Here is a 16,780-nt window from a genome sequence, read left to right on the forward strand (position 1 = left end):
TTGGTTTGTGTTTGGGTGGGCACGACTGATACCTTCCTGCTGCCGGGGGGAGCAGGGTCAAAGATACGGGTCTGCATCTCGCTTGGCAGCGCAGAGTAGACAGGTAGAATGATGAGTTCAGGCACTTCAGGTCCCAGAGACTTCATCCGTTCATACAAGATCTCACAAGCGGTGTCAATCTCCTCCTGACCCGTCAGAAACACCAGGACATCCCCTGCAAACAAGGAGCGAGAGAGGACAATGAGTCACTGATCTCCGAATCCTTAACTACGGATGTCAATCAAGGAGTTCAGTCCTTGCGGAAGTATGCATAGTAACCGTGTTTGAACCATACCTGGAGGCTCGGTCAGGTGGATCTGCATGACGGTGATGAGACTGGCGTCCAGGTAGTCCGTCTCAGGCTCTTTGCAGTAGAGCACCTCCACTGGGAAAGTGCGTCCTGGGATGGTAAAGATGGGCGCCTCGAAAAAGTACTGGGAGAACTTGACGGCATCTAGTGTCGCTGAGGACACTATCAGCTTCATGTCTGGGCGTTTCTTTACTGTCTGAAATTGACAGAGAGAATTCAAAGGAATTAACACACAGTCAAGGAAATATTTTGACTGTTCTGTAATGAACAAGACCCTGGTATACCTTCTTGAGCAGACCAAAGAGCACATCAGTATGGATGGTTCTCTCGTGGGCCTCGTCCAACATGATGATGGTGTACTGACCCATGTCCGGATCTATCAGACATTCCCTCTGCAGCATACCATGTGTCATGTACTTGATCACTGTCTCAGGGCTGGTGCAGTCCTCAAAACGGATGGTGTAGCCCACCTGGTGTGGAAAATAATTGAGAGGTGAGAGGTCCCTCAAAAAAGGAAGTCATTGTCTATAAGCAAATTATAAGGAATACCAAGCTAAAACTGCTCACTCACCTCCTGGCCCAGACAGCAACCGTACTCTTCAGAGACTCTCTTGGCCACGGACATGGCTGCCACACGACGGGGCTGGGTGCAGCCGATCTTCCCCCGAGCGGAGTAGCCCGCCTCGGCCAGGTACTGGGTGATCTGGGTAGTTTTCCCAGAGCCAGTCTCACCAACCACAATCAGGATCTGATTATCGTGGACAGCCTAATAGTGGAAAAGAGAGGTGACTAAAGTCAGATAAAATGGATCATTGAAACTGTTGAGGTCACAATGAAGTAGGGTAACATTAGAAATAAAGCAATGTTGATAACTTTATTTCTCCCTATTGGGAAATTACTATTACAAACCTGTATAAGCTGCTCTTTGAGCTTGAAGATGGGCAGGCTCTCTCTCTGCTCCAGGATGGAAAGCACTGTCTTCTTGCCATAAGAGGCCTGGTTGCCTCCAAAGGCATGTTTCTTCCACTCCGGGACGCCGTCTGGCATCATGCCGATTCCTCTCATGTTGGCTGCAATCTGCCTTCCATCAACTGTGTAAGAGGGAAGCGTCTTTAATTGAGATGAACTGGCGTGATATTTAACCTCCACCCCTTCAGATGACTGGTGATCCAGACCCAGTCTAGGACCCTGGGAGGAACCTTTACACCCACAAAGCCTCCCCTGTAACCCTGGGCCATGGAGGATACGGCACACTACAGCGGGCCACTTTATCCGGCCTGTTAGGATGCTAACGGAAACCAGATAACTATTGATGTAGTGCTGTTCTTGTCTATTAATGGTCGGTATTATGTCAAGTTTCATGTGAACCCCAGGAAGAGTAGCCGAGGAGGAACACTGGACAGGACTGTGTTTTACTATGTGGTAGTGACCTTGTGGAGAGCAGAAAGGAAAGCATGATAAACCGCATGGTTGGAAAGCATAATGTATGTCTGGCATCCCTAATGCCCTGTTCGTGTGTGGTCCAGGTCCTTACAGTCAGGCAGGGGGTCTACCCAGTGCTTGTTGAGGCCAATAGGTATGCAGTCCATCTCAGCCATTCGCTGAGCCTGCTTCACCTCCCTCCTCTCCTTAGCCAAAGCACTCTGCATCATGGCTGCCTGGGACAGCGAGCCATCTGGATTCTGACAGAGGCAAACCGAGAGAACGGCATTTGTTCACACTACATGGGACAGGAGAAAACAGTTAGGCCTAAAAAAAGGTAGGGTGAAAGTAGCGTGGTGCAGAGGAATATAAAACATACCTTAACAATCTTGACAGGGCTCATGTCCATACTCTGTTTAGTGTGTCCTCTCAGGAATGGAGGCTCCTCCTCCACCAGCTCAATCTCCAGGTCCTGATCTGAATGAAATAAAATGTACACTTAGGACACTGCAGTCAATGTATGCTTTCTAGGGGTGTGCATCTTCCCTTTCAAAGATGGTTCAACACACATCTAGATACACGTGCTCCAATGCGATACAGAAACGATACGTTTTAGTTTGAAGCGATAGGAGGACGAAATTGATGCGATACGATTTTATTTGAACATTTATTGCATGAAAACATTAATTTTTCATTTGAAAATTAAAATCTGCTTCTGATGGAGCTCAGGAGCTGGTCGACTCTGAGCGGACTTCTCTGAGCGGACTTCTCTGAGCGGACTTCTCTGAGCGAGTGCGAGTGTGTATGGAACAGCCTGGATGTGGACATGGTTGCCAGTTTCTACTATCTGGTCATAAAAAAAAGCTACAAAAATGTTCATATTTGTTGTTGAAGAAACATTTTCCATTTCATGTCAATTCTTCCCTCCGTCCCCTAAATGGTAGGCAAATATTGTCATGAATCAATGTAATGTTCTTTCCAGCATAATGTCACTGCAGGTTAGTATAATTTGCAGCCAATCACCTGCATTCTTTTGCCACAAAAGGTCACAGCAGGTAGAGGTCAGGCGATAAAATTCACTTTTATTGTCTAAGTTGTAGCAATTTGACCAATTAAACCATTCTATCCATACAATGGAGACTTGACTGGTGAATATCTGTGAGTTAGTCCTGATTGTGTCTGTTGCCCCATAAGCTTAACAATATAGCCAAAGTTGTGCTTTCTAGTATGAGCAAATAGCTTACTGGGCAGTGGGCGGGGAGATGAGGAAATGTGACAAACAAGGCGTAACATTATCCGTTTAGAGTAATAAAAACTTTTGCTACGGTGAGCGACTAATGAATAGACCCCAGGTTGTTTCATTGGTTGCTGATTCTATTCATCCATAGGAACAAAAAAAAGAAAAAAGTCTGCAACTTTAAATGTATTATAATTGATCAATTTAAATGTTCTTTTAAGCATAATATCACTGCAGGTATAATTCTCAGTCAATCACCTGCATTCTAAAGCCACATTGACCATTGACAAGGTTAAAAAGGGGATACTGTTGAAATCCCCTTTTATCACCTAAATTGTAGCAATTTTACTAAATGAACCCATTCTACCCACACAATGGAGACTTGATTTCACAGTTGATGAAAACTTAGGTGTGTGTGCGTTATTTGTGGAAGCCTGTATGAGAATGCAGCATGGCTGTGGTTGCATACAGAACGGAATGTTCCCTGACTCAAGAGAGAACACCCAGTCTTAAAATGGAACAGGTAGTAATGAGGACAGGAGTGTGTGTTCAAAAGGACAGCGGCACGTCTAACCATAACTTTAAAGTGAAACCGCAACACGGTTCTTATACCAAAAAGCTGAAATGTGTTGTTCTTGAAGTCGAACATCTCAAGCAAATGTTTCACAGAGTGAGCTTCTCTTTTCCTCCAACAATGCAGTTGGGCAAAATGATTGCGGTCCTTTTTTACAAAATGAGCTGCCAACTTTGCCTATTCATGTAAAGATGACCATATACAACGACGGTTTAAAGTGGTAATCAGAATTTGAAACAATAACAAAGCATTCTCCCCACCCGTTTCAGTAAAAAGCTGGAGAAATGTAACCACTCAAATTCACGCACAGAGCATTGGATGCAAGGACTGACCATCCATGATATCAAAACTATAGTTTTAATCTTGTTTTGAGGCTATATTGTGTTTGTTTACGCTTACTTTGTTTTCAAGCTTATATTATGGGTTCTGATGGGGCACTAAACTCATGAGCCATTTATTAAGTTATATTCTTCAAGAATCCATTTCATAAATCATCCTAAAATGGATGAAGCATCTACAGATTGCACCTTTAAGGCAACACTACCAAAAGCTATTTCTTCTGATGGTGAAACTGAGCAATCAAATCACAACGACGTAAACCCCAAATCAGCAGGAAGATCAGAGATAGGCCTACCTTTTGTTGGACAGCGTGCACAAAGTTGTTATAGAGCTACTGATAGGCATTGAGGTTGCTCGGCATGCAATGACTTGTAGATCGACGATTGGCATACGCAGTTACAGTCGCAAGTGAAAGTCTACTTCCTTTGCAAACAATTCACATTTTTGCGGTCTTAAAATTCAATCTAAAAAGGGATTATAATTCGCTTTTTTCCCCCGAATATTCTACACATTTTCAAAGTGAAAAAGAAGTTAAGAACCTAAAAAAGTTAAGTCTGGATTGCATATGTTTTCGTACCCCAGAGTTAATTCTTGGTGGAAGCACTTTTTGGCAGCCATTACAGCTGGGAATCATTTTTTAAGGATTCTACCTACTTTGCACAACTCTTAGGGCAACATACAGTGGCTTCAGAAAGTGTTCATATCCCTTACATTTGTCCACATTTTGAGTTACAGCCTGAATTTAAAACTGAATACATTTAGATTTTTTCACTGGCCTACACACAATATCCCATAATGTCAAAGTGGAATTATGTTGAGACATTTTTACAAATTAATTTAAAAAATGAAAAGCTGAAATATCTTGAGTAAATAAGCATTCAACCCCTTTGATAAAATAAAATAAAAAAGCAGACATTGACTATCCTTTAGAGCATGGTGAAGTTATTACACTTTGGATAGTGTATCAATTCTAACAGTCACTACAAAGATAGATACAGGTGTCCTTCCTAACTCTGGAAAATTTAAAGAATTTTGAGAATAAACCCTCCTCGTCACAGCTGCCCATGTACCTTAATGTTGATGATGTGGCTGTCACTGACAAGGAGCACATGGCTGAGCTCTTCAATCACTACTTCATTAAGTCAGGATTCCTATTTGACTCAGCCATGCCTCCTACGCCCGTCCAACATTTCCTCATCTCCCACCCCAACATTTCCTCATCTCTCACCCCTTCTAATGCAACTAGCCCCAATGCTCCTCCCTCTTTTCCCCCTGCCCCTTCTAATAGTTTCTCCCTATCGGCAGTCACTGATTCCGAGGTGCTAAAGGAGCTCCTGAAACTTGACCACCCCCCCCCTCTGGGTCAGATGGTTTAGATCCTTTCTTCTTTATTTTTATTGACTTGGCCAAAGATTTTGATACGGTAGACCATTCCATTCTTGTGGGTCGGCTAAGGAGTATTGGTGTATCTGAGGGGTCTTTGGAATGGTTTGCTAATTACCTCTCTCAAAAGAGTGCAGTGTATTAAGTCAGAACATCTGCTGTCTCAGCCACTGCCTGTCAACAATGGAGTACCCCAAGGCTCGATCCTAGGCCCCACTCTCTTCTCAATTTACATCAACATAGCTCAGGCAGTAGGAAGCGCTCTCATCCATTTATATGCAGATGATACAGTCTTATACTCAGCAGATTTTGTGTTAAATGCTCCACAACAAATATTTCTTAGTGTTCAACATCTCTGCCCTTAACCTTGTTCGGGAACACCTCCAAAACAAAGTTAATGTGGTTTGGAAAGAAGAATGCCACTCTACCCACAGGTGTGATTACTACCGCTGAGGGTTTAGGGCTTGGGAATGGCTAGATGGTACACTGTCCTTCTCTCAGCACATATCGAAGCTGCAGGATAAAGATAAATCTAGAATATCCTCATCATAATCACTCCCTTTCCCCCAAGTTGCCAAACTAACCCCAATTCATATGACCATCCTAACCATGCTAGATTACGGAGATGTAATTTATAGATCAGCAGGTAAGGGTGCTCTTGAGCGGCTGGATCTTCTTTACCATTCGGCCATGAGATTTGCCACCAATGCTCCTTATAGGACACATCACTGCACTCTATACTCCACTGTAAACTGGTCATTTCTGAATACCCATCGCAAGACCCACTGGTTGATGCTTATTTATAAAACCCTCTAACGCCTCACCCCCCCTATCTGAAATACCTACTGCAGCCCTCATCCTCCACATCAAATCAAACTTTATTTGTCACAACGCTCGAACACAACATGTGTAGACCTTATTGTGAAATGCTTACTTACAAGTAGGGTTACAAGTAGCATTTTCCATGGGAAGTTAAGCCCAGGAATTTTGCTTAAATTCACCAAAAAGGTTGGCGTATAACAGTGAACCTTTTTTGTGGGATACACGTAAGGCAATTCTAGGTCTTGTGGCATATTTTGGATAAACTATCCCCAATTCAATTGAATTGCAACCCTCTACATGCACAGTGCATTCTTCCATTACATGTGCAGTGCACTCTTCCATCACATGTACAGCGGATTCTCAAGATCTTGCACACTGAGATGCTATTGAGCCAAAACTATGACACTGTCTGAGCCAAGAACTACATGCTTTCTGGTAAATTCATATTAAAATACTGGGTGGGGTGAATATATTTCATATGACATACATGATTTTTTGTTAACTAGTAAATAGTAGCCTACAGCAAAGTGTGTTTAAATAATTTATAACTTAACCATTTCTGCTAGATAGTTTTTGCTACCATGTGGGTTTTAGCTTGCTTGAGCCTGCAAACTGAGTGTTAATTCACCTGTTTCCATACATGTTTCATTTTAAAACATTTATCTTACAAAGGAGTTGTTTAATCTAACTGCTTAACTATTTATCGGTACAAGGAATTGTATTTGTTGTTTTTTTACTCGTTTTTTCTCATCTTTACAGGAAAATTCTACGGTCATTATCTGATGTGTGGAGACATTTCACTGCAGCTAATGTAGAAGGTAAAGCTATGTACATTTGCAAATAATGTGCCAAATCATGTGAAGAATGCAACAAAGATGTCGAATCTTCTATTCAAGGTGAAAATTATGAATCAGACACCTTATCGATAGCAACAGCTCATGGTCCTCCTGGAATCAGAAGTTGTTTTTGACTCAATGGAGGAACCTAGTCAGAGAGATGCTGATGAATGTCTTGCTCGAGCTGTGTATGAAACTGGTTCACCTCTGATGCTCACAGGCAATGAGTATTGGCAGAGACTTCTGAATGCTCTTCCCCCAGAATACCCCCCTCCAACCAGACATGCTTTATCTACTCATTTTCTGGATGCAGAGTTAAACAGAATTCAAGTGAAGGTTAAGCAAATCATAGAGAAAGCAGACTGCATTGCAATCATCTCTGATGGGTGGTTGAATGTTTGTGGGTAAGGAATAATTAACTACATCATCTCCACCTCTCAACCAGTATTCTACAAGAGCACAGACGCATGGGACAATAGACACACTGGTCTCTACATTGCAGATGAGCTGAAGGCAGTCATCAATGACCTTCGACCACAGAAGGTATTTCCACTGGTGACAGACAATGCTGCAAGCATGAAGGCTGCTTGGTCTAAAGAGTCCTAACCTCACATCACACCCATTGGCTGTGCTGCTCATGCATTGAATCTTCTCATCAAGGACATCATGGCACTGAAAACAATGGATACAATCTACAAGAGAGACAAGGAAATGGTAAGGTATGTGAAGGATCATCAAGTTATAGCAGCAATCTACCTCACCAAGCAAAGTGAGAATAAGAGCACCACATTGAAGCTAACCAGCAACACCCGTTGGGGTGGTGATGTCATCATGTTTGACAGTCTCCTGGAGATGAAGGACTCTCTACAAGAAATGGCCATATCACAGTCTTCCGATATGGACAGCCCCATCAAGAGGATCCTCCTGGATGATGTATTTTGGGAGAGAGTGGTAAGCAGCCTGAAACTCCTGAAACCTACAGCAGTAGCCATTGTATGGATTGTATGCTGGCAAGAGCATCCTGTCTGGTGCAGAGATCAACAAGGCCTATGGTGTCATCACTACCATGTCTCACCACCTTGACCTGGATGAGGGCAAGGTTATTGGCAGTCTGGCGAAGTACACTTCAAAGCAAGGGCTTTGGGATGGAGACTCAATATGGCAGTCGTGCCAACATATCTCATCAGCCACCTGGTGAAAGGGACTTTGTGGATCTGAGGCTCTTTCCCCTGTTGCCTCCATCATCATCCAAATCCCACTAACATCAACCATCTCAGAGCACAACTGGTCCTTGTTTGGGAACACACACACCAAAGCACGCAACAGGCTGACCAATATAAGGGTTGAAAAATTGGTAGCCACCCGGGCAAATTTGAGGCTTTTTGAGCCTGACAACGAGCCATCCTCAACAAGGTTGGAAAGTGACAGTGAAGATGAGGCCTCAGAGTCTGACGTTCAAGAGGTGGAGAAGACATGGAAGCCTGAGAGGAAGACAACCAAAGCTTTAGTTTCTAGACTATCATTTTACAGATGTATGTTGAAAACATTTTTGGGAGATACGATGGATCATTGGGGATCATTCAATATTCCCTTTTGTTGTTCAGTGAAATCCTCCCATGTGAAGAGTCACCTCGTTTAATTAAAGTTAAATTCGTAACTAAATTGTTATTTTTTATTTCTATTGGAATGATTTAATCATTTGCAATTATGTCTACTTATGATAAGGTAAAAGGTTTATGTTTCTGTCTCCATATGATATGGTAAATATAACCAATACAAAAAACATCATTGTTTGCATATATTTCCGTTAATTCCCATACATTCATGTTAATTCTCACAGAACGTTTCCACCTCTGAATATTACCCAAAATGTGCAATCCTGCTTACAAGCCCTCAACTATTTCTTGAACTGGGTTGCTCCTCTTTTCAGTTTGCTGCAGCTAGCGACTGGAACGAGGTGCAAAAAAAACACTCAAACCTGGACCGTTATCTCCATCTCTTCATTCAAAGACTCAATCATGGACACTCTTACTGACAGTTGTGGCTGCTTCGTGTGATGTATTGTTGTCTCTATCTTCTTGCCTTTGTGCTGTTGTCTGTGCCCAATAATGTTTGTACCATGTTTTGTGCTGCTACCAAGTTGTGCTGCTGTCATGTTGTGTTGCCACCATGTTGTTGTTATGTGGTGTTGCTACCATGTTGTTGTCATGTTGTGTTGCTACCATGCTGTGTTTTAATGTGTTGCTGTCTTAGGTCTCTCTTTATGAAGTGTTGTCTCTTGTCCTGATGTGTTTTTTCCCAATATATTTTTAAAAGAATCTCGGCCCCGTCCCCGCAGGAGGCCTTTTGCCTTTTGGTAGGCCATCAATGTAAATAAGAATTTGTTCTTAACTGACTTGCCTGGTTAAATAAAGGTTAAATAAAATAACTTAGTTGCGGGAGAGAAAGGAAACCGCTCAGGAATTTCAGCATGAAGCCAATTGAAACAGTTACAGAGTTTAATGGCTGTGATAGAAGAAAACTGAGGATGGATCAACAACATTGTAGTTACGCCACAATACTAACCAAATTGACAGAATGAAAAGGAAGCCTGTACATAATAAAAAATATTCCAAAACATGCATCCTGTTTGCAACAAGGCACTAAAGTAATATTGCAAAAAATGTGGCAATGCGATTAACTTTTTGTCCTGATTACAAAATGTTATGTTTGGGGCAAATCCAATTCAACACATTACTGAGTACGACTCTCCATATTTTCAAGCCTAGTGGTGGCTGCATCATGTTATGGGTATGCTTGTGATCGTTAAGGACTGAGGAGTTATTTTCAAGATAAAAAAGGTAACGGAATGGAGCTAAGCACAGACAAAATCCTAAAGGTATATCTGGTTCAGTCTGCTTTCCGCCAGACACAGGGAGATGAATTCACCTTTCAGCAGAACAATAATCTAAAACACAAGGTCAACTCAACACTGCACTTGCTTCTAAGAAGACAGTGAATGTTCCTGAGTGGCCGAGTTACAGTTTTTACTTAAATTTGCTTGAAGATGCATGGCAAGACTTGAAAATGGTTGTCTAGAATTGATCAACATCCAATTTGAAAGCACTTGAAGAATTTAGAAAATTACAATTTTTTTTTTTTTTTTTTTTTTTTTTTTTTTTTTAAATCGGCAAATGTCACACAATCCAGGTGTGGAAAGCTCTTAGACTTACCCAGAAAGACTCAGAGCTGTAAATCTCTGCCAAAGGTGCTTCTAGAAAGTATTGACTCAGGGGTGTAAATCAGTGGAAGATCCTCAGAGGAGGAAGGGGAGGATCATCCTCAGTGAATTTCATAAAAATAAAAATAGTAAAAGTTTAAAAAGTTATCAATTTTAGATAAAAGTATACTAAATATATTCATGTGACCAATAATTTATTAAAACACACTGTTTTGCAATGAAGGTCTACAGTACAAAATGTGGTGAGTAGTTGACTCAAAGAGAGAAAAAAAAATAGTTGAACAATTTTTAAAAAATGGAGAGGCCTAGCTATATATTTTGGGGGTTTTTCTTTTTGACTTTCACTTACTTAGCTAGTTTAGCCTACCCAAACAGAGAGGGATGCCATGTTAGCTTTGGCTATCCAAGGTAAGCTTTTGGTTTTAATAATTTATTGCCTCCAGGGCCCGCCGGAGTAACTGCTAAACTGCTTGCTAACTGTACATGTACTGCATGAAAACTAACACGTTAGTTCTAGTAGCTATGTTGACTGACGTCAGCTAATATGGTTACAACGATGTAAGCTGTGTGTAGTGTTTAGCGGTTATGATATGAAGGTTTGGCTTGGAAAGGTTTTTTCACCTGTTCACAGACAGCTGATGTGTAGTGCACTGAAGTGAAGGGAAAAGGTGAGAGGAGGAGAGCATGTAGATGCAAGAAGGAATTAACAAGCAAAGTGATCATGCTGTTTGTATGTGACTAGAATGAAAGTGAACTGTGAACTGAAAAACATTTCTTTGACAGAAGCAAACTGACAAAATGGGGATAAACATACCTGAATTTGTCCAATAGAAACTCTCATTTGCAACTGTTGGGCTAATGATTACACCCTTGATCAGCTAGATGCAGTGAAGAGTGTGATTAGGCTACTCAAACATTTCTCTCGACCTGTGTATCTACATTGAAGACTTTCATTCCTAGGCTACGTTAGCGCAACCTCATGATGGGTATTTGAGTATCATGTAATAACCTAAACCAGTTGATGTTACATTGAGCAGGGTAAATGGAATATTGACAGTCATCCAATAAATTAAGGCCATGCACCCCAAAAAGAATCGTCCTCCCTCATCTTAAACGGCACCGGCCACTGGTGTGTAAAACAGGATATTTTCAAAAAACATGTTTTTACTTTGTCGTTATTGTGCGATTATGTATTTAATCGATTTAGAATTTAGGCTGTAACAACAAAATGTGGAATAAGTCAAGGGTGAATCATTTCTGAAGGCACTGTTTATCCATTGCTTTTCTCAAAATTGTTCATGCAGTACATTTGGTAGGGAACAATTGATAGACAGCAAAATTCAAACCTTCTCTGATTTTCAAGGAAATTGATGTCAGAACTGAGACTGGACCACTCAATACCTCTTGAAAAGCCATTCTACTGTGTTCTTGGCATTAAGATGTGTCAAAAATTGTCCCGCTGAAAAATATAACTATCCCAGGGTTAGGTTTTCAGAAGACTGAGGTGATTTCTCCTCTACATTTTTACCTGAGCTTTCATATTTATTTTGATCCTGGAACTCCCCAGGCCCTGCTGGTGACAAGCATACCTATAACTTAATGCTGCCTTTACAATACTTAAAAAATTGAGAGGGTTTCATTCTGTGTTGTATTGGATTTGACCCAAACATTTTTAATTGATTTGCGGTGTTGTCTTGCAATATTAATAGCACTGAGCGACTAGTGCTTTTTGAGGTCAGTGTGATTATAAAAACAACCACGGTTTTCGATTTTGGTTTTGATTATTTGGGCTGAATGCTTGTAACACAGAACAAAACAATGAATAAAAGTCCCATAATGGTAGTGACTGCCCGTTACTGCTGATCACTTATTAACCATCATTTATTCACATTACTTTAAAAAATATATTTAAATTGTTATGTTTGTTGCATTTGTTTCATTTGATGACTTAATCATTTAATTCCAAGTCCTCTCATTTCTACAGAGCTACTGCCTATCCTGTCTGACAAAATCACTATTTTGAAGTAATTCAAAGTAAATAAAGCATACTTTTATGACTGCTGAATATCAACAGCTGCTCACTATATCCCCTCACGACCACGCCTTCTTTTCTCTTCCCGTAGCAGGCATAAAAGAAACAGACCGGACAGGTAGATGAGCAATGGATTATGGTCGTAGTTAATTACCATGTTTTATGCGCTAAACTATGTAGAATATTGGCCTGTTGGGAAACTACAACATCACACAGTTCAGGCTGGATCTGATTTATCTCTAGAGAAACCAAAGACAGTACAGCATGAAGACAGGCTGAAACGGCTTCTCCGATAGAGCACACATGTAGGTGATGTCATGGCGACGTTGGCAAGCTAAGCTCATGCATAGAAACATGACATCTGGTCACGCCTAACTGAGCATGTGCAGGCCGTCAAATCAAAGGCACTCCTTTAATATAAAGTTGTTTTTTGACAGTATTGAAAACATGTCAGTTTGTCACGAGGTTGGAGTAATAACATGTTCAACTACTTAAGACATAGAGCTTCGATGCCATACAACTCTCCTTCCATGGCCTCCAACTGCTCTTAAATACAAGTAAAATTAAATGCATGCTCTTCAACCAATCGCTGCCTGCACCTGCTCGCCCGTCCAGCATCACTACTCTGGACGGTTCTGACTTAGAATATGTGGACAACTAGAAATACCTCGGTGTTTGGTTAGAATGTAAACTCTCCTTCCAGACTCACATAAAACATCTCCAATCCAAAATTAAATCTAGAATTGGCTTCCGATTTCACAACAAAGCCTCCTTCACTCATGCTGCCAAACATACCCTCGTAAAACTGACCATCTTACCGATCCTCGACTTTGGCGATGTCATTTACAAAATAGCCTCCAACACCATACTCAACAAATTGGATGCAGTCTATCACAGTGCCATCCGTTTTGTCACCAAAGCCCCATATACTACCCACCATTGTGACCTGTACGCTCTCGTTGGCTGGCCCTCGCTTCATACTCGTTCGCCAAACCCATTGGCTCCAGGTCATCTACAAGACCCTGCTAGGTAAAGTCACGCCTTATCTCTGCTCGCTGGTCACCATAGCACGCGCTCCAGCAGGTATATCACACTTGTCACCCCCAAAGCCAATTCCTCCTTTGGCTGCCTCTGCTGCCAATGACTGGAACAAACTACAAAAATCTCTGAAACTGGAAACACATCTCCCTCACTAGCTTTAAGCACCAGCTGTCAGAGCAACTCACAGATCACTGCACCTGTACATAGCCCATCTATAAAATAGCCCAAACAACTACCTCTTCCCCTACTGTATTTATTTATTTTGCTCCTTTGCACCCCAGTATTTCTACTTTGCACACTCATCTACTGTTAAATCTATCATTCCAGTGTGTTACTTCCTATATTGTATTTACCACACCACCATGGCCTTTTTTACCTTTACCTCCCTTATCTCACCTCACATTGTATATAAACTTATTTTTCTACTGTATTACTGACTGTATGTTTGTTTTACTGCATGTGTAACTCTGTGTTGTTGTATGTGTCGAACTGCTTTGCTTTATCTTGGCCAGGTCGCAATTGTAAATGAGACTTGTTCTCAACTTGCCTACCTGGTTAAATAAAGGTGAAATAAAAATAAAGAAATAAACATTTGGATTGTTTTTGACTGAAGCATCTTAAACAATTGAACCGGATTCCAATCTGTATCGATGAATCATTACACCCCTAATCCTTTCAGGAGATTACTGTTCCCGACCCCCCAAAAAACATGCTAAAATGTTACCTTCTTCATCATCAATTTTTGGGAGGATACCCGTCTCCTCGTCAAAGTCGGGGAACTCCTCTTTAGAAAGAACATTAGCAGCAATCATCTGAGGACAGGAAAAATACCATGTATAGATCAACATCACACTACTAAAATGAGCAAAGATGTCTTGATGAACCCTACATATGTACACATACCTGGTTGATCTCCCACTTCTCAAGGTCAGATATCTTGGTCAGTCTCTTGCGTTCCAGTGTGTCATCCTCCAACTCAGGGGCGTGGCCCAGGTTGAGGTTGGTTGGGCGGTCGGGGTTCCTCATGATTTTCTCCTCCCCACCATCAGGGCCCTGGTTCCTCCTCCTGTTCGGGTTCAGGTCCTCCCCTGTTTCCTGGTCTACATCCTGGCAACCAAGAGTAGAGTATGAGTTTCAGTTATAATTTAATTTTGCTTCATGTCCTTCATCATGCTTACCAAAGGGCAGTAGGCTTTGAATTCATTCCTGCTCTGTGTTGCTGTCTTACCTTCATGCTGAGACTGGTCTTGGAGCCAGTAAAGGACAGCACCTTGATCTTGACTCGTTGACCTTTCTGGACCACATCAGCCACATTGGCAACACGTCCCTCTTTGCGTAGCTCAGAGATGTGGACCAACCCCTCCCAGCGTTTCCTACAATGAAAAACCAAAAAGGTTTTCAACATCGGGTTTTCAAAACATTGGATCACCGTAAGATACAGAACGTGTTGGACACATGCTTTCGATATTTTCCTATTCTCTTTTACTAACCTCAGTCCCTCCAGTTGCACGAAGCAGCCAAACTGCAGGATGCTGGTGACTTTGCCGTTGAATATGTCCCCTACAGCAGGCTCTTCTGGTGGGGGCCGGTCAATGTGTTTGTCCTTACAGCGGTCAGAACCAACCTCAATGTCTCGATCCCTGGAGGGGCTCGGACTGCGATCACTCCAGCGGGAAACACGTTTTCGACCGCGTTTGAAGTCTCTGTCCCTCTCACGGTCGCAAGACGGAGAGCGTGAGCGTCTCTTCCGGTCTCTGTCTTGGCTCCGACTTCTGCTTCGCTGCCTTTTGTTGTCCAACCTAAAACAAGAGCCATAATTTTTTTTAAATACCTATTTTTCATCCAATTCAGGGTTTTGCTATTCATAGTGCACCAGTAAAACTGCAAACCCTGAATTATCAAAATGTCTTTACCTGCTCGTTGAGTTTGTTCCACTAACACTGGACATGAACATCTCCAATTCTTTCATGGCAGCATCTGCTACCCTCACATCATCGTCTTCTAGCGGAATCTGTGGGTGTTGTTAGAGAGCATTGGTCTACTGTGGGACGTAATAGCAGCGCCTTGTTTAACCATACTTGTTTAGCCACTATGTATGTACTAATTTCTGAGAGACTTACGGGAGCTGGATTGTCTGGCCTGCACAATCCAGGAAACATCTCCTTCAGTTTGTCCTTCTCACTCTTCTGTTTGACCACAGGCTCAGAGGCTACCGCCATAAAATTAAAGAGATTCAGTATGACATTTTGAAATAATCAGATACAGTATATCCAATTCGACACTAACCAGAGTTATACACAGCATATGATCAACTAACCTTTGCTCGTAGATGCTTTCGACGGCCGCATAGTTTGAATAAGTCTGAGCAAATTGCTGATGAGAGAATCCTATGAAAGAGTGAAAGTGGATTCAAAACCAGACAGAAAGAGTATTGAATTGCCCGGGCTAATTTTAAACATATCAAACAGCTACATCACACTATAACACTTACTGTGAAGTCTGCTCCATTTTTCAGCAGAAGTGATTTGAAGCCATCAAATGTTGGTTGCTTTTCAGCAAGGCAGATGACAAACTCAGCTAAAAGAGACAGCAAGAATGATCAACTTCAGAAGAGAGAAAAAAATGGTAGGCTACTGTATTCGCTTAGGATAACTATGCCACTATCATAAATAACTGATCAGCAGCAAATTATTTTTTCTTGTTTTGCCAAGAATGCTCACATGAAACATGAACTAGCTAGCTTTTATAGAACTCAGGGAAATGTCACATGCTTAAACATGTTATGGGGTCCAGACCACCCACCACACTTTCAAGGCAAAGTAAACATCTCCTTTACAATAGATAACGTTATGACTAAATAAAATACGTTTTACAATCGGAATTCGGGAGTAAAATTAACGTTAGCTAAAACCAAAGGTAGCTAAGATAGCTAGCTTAGCAGCAAGCTAGTAAGATTATTCCAAATGTGGGGTGACAGAAGTAGTGTGTGACGATTCAACTTGCCAAGATCTTTCTCGCATATACCAAGATGGTTGTCAAGTTCTGTACACACTTTGGACACCAAAGACAGGTATTCAAGCCGCTTAAGCTCCTCAACTCCAAATTCTGCCATTGTGTCCAGTGTTTGTTTTGTTTTCAGAAAACGCAGGCATTGGTAACACGCACGTTACGTTACGAACTTTGAACTTAGACCACACTTCCGGGTAATTATTTTATTGGTCACCAGGTGGGGGTAAACTCATTGCCAATATGACAACCTAAACTCCAAGTTCATTTTTTTAACGAGGCAAGTCAGTTTAAGAACAAATTCTTGTTTACAATGACCACCTAACCCGGACGACGCTGGGCCAATTGTGCACCGCCCTATGGGACTGCAAATCACAGCTTGTGATACAGCCTGGAGTCGAACCAGGGTCTGTAGTGACACCTCTGGCACTGAGCAGTGCCTTAAACCACTGCGCCACTCAGGAGCCACAAAACTGACATTGTGGTCTCCAGTGTGGATGTCAATAAAACATTTCTAAA

The 16,780-nt window shown here is 41.8% G+C and overlaps 1 pseudogene; it reads right to left on the reverse strand.

The window, feature by feature from the left end:
• LOC135523988 (ATP-dependent RNA helicase DHX8-like) overlaps window positions 1-16,431 on the reverse strand; it is a 29,663-nt pseudogene extending 13,232 nt beyond the window's left edge.
• Window positions 16,432-16,780: the final 349 nt, after the last annotated feature.

Source organism: Oncorhynchus masou, chromosome 31 (assembly GCF_036934945.1).
Source record: "Oncorhynchus masou masou isolate Uvic2021 chromosome 31, UVic_Omas_1.1, whole genome shotgun sequence".
Classification (NCBI taxonomy): Eukaryota; Metazoa; Chordata; class Actinopteri; order Salmoniformes; family Salmonidae; genus Oncorhynchus; species Oncorhynchus masou.